The 1,019-nt window shown below is 40.8% G+C and overlaps 1 non-coding gene across 1 annotated transcript; it reads left to right on the forward strand.

The window, feature by feature from the left end:
- The first annotated feature begins 349 nt into the window (after window positions 1-349).
- LOC112704428 (small nucleolar RNA R71) lies at window positions 350-457 on the forward strand. The gene has a single exon (XR_003155053.1). It is a non-coding gene; the product is annotated as a small nucleolar RNA R71 (small nucleolar RNA).
- The last annotated feature ends 562 nt before the right edge of the window (window positions 458-1,019 follow it).

The raw sequence follows: 1,019 nt of genomic DNA on the forward strand, positions 1-1,019 counted from the left end.
CATAAGCTTCTTCTTCAGATGAAGCGTCCTTAGTATTGCCTAGTGCAGCTTGCATTCCAGAAAGACTTTGAGAAATCATATTGACTTGCTGAGTCAATATTTTATTCTGAGCCAATATGGCATTCAGAGTTTCAATCTCAAGAACTCTTTTCTTCTAATTCGTCCCATTGTTCACAGGATTCCTTTCAGAAGTGTACATGAATTGGTTATTTGCAACCATTTTAATGAGTTCTTGAGCTTCTGCAGGCGTCTTATTCAGATGAAGAGATCCTCCAGTAGAGCTGTCCAATGACATCTTGGACAGTTCAGACAGACCATCATAGAAGATACCTATGATGCTCCATTCAGAAAGCATGTCAGAAGGACACTTTCTGATCAATTGTTTGTATCTTTCCCAAGCTTCATAGAGGGATTCACCTTCCTTCTGTCTGAAGGTTTGGACTTCCATTCTAAGCTTACTCAATTTTTGAGGTGGAAAGAACTTTGCCAAGAAGGCATTGACTAGCTTTTCCCAAGAGTTCAGGCTTTCTTTAGGTTGTGAGTCCAACCATATCCTAGCTCTGTCTCTTAAAGCAAAAGGGAATAGCATAAGTCTGTAGACCTCAGGGTCAACCCCATTGGTCTTGACAGTGTCACAGATTTGCAAGAATTCAGCTAAAAACTGATGAGGATCTTCCAATGGAAGTCTATGGAACTTGCAATTCTGTTGCATTAGAGAAACTAATTGAGGCTTAAGCTCAAAGTTGTTTGCTCCAATGGCAGGGATAGAGATGCTTCTCCCATAGAATTCGGGAGTAGGTGCAGTAAAGTCACCCAGCACCTTCCTTGCATTGTTGGCATCGTTGTTATTTTTGGCTGCCATGTCTTCTTCTTGTTTGAAGATTTCTGTTTGGTCCTCTACAGAGAGTAGTGCTTTAGCTTCTCTTAGCTTTCATTTCAAGGTCCTTTTAGGTTCAGGGTCAGTCTCAACAAGAATGCTTTTGTCTTTGCTCCTGCTCATATGAAAGAGAAGAGAACAA

Source organism: Arachis hypogaea, chromosome 7 (genome assembly GCF_003086295.3).
Source record: "Arachis hypogaea cultivar Tifrunner chromosome 7, arahy.Tifrunner.gnm2.J5K5, whole genome shotgun sequence".
Classification (NCBI taxonomy): domain Eukaryota; kingdom Viridiplantae; phylum Streptophyta; class Magnoliopsida; order Fabales; family Fabaceae; genus Arachis; species Arachis hypogaea.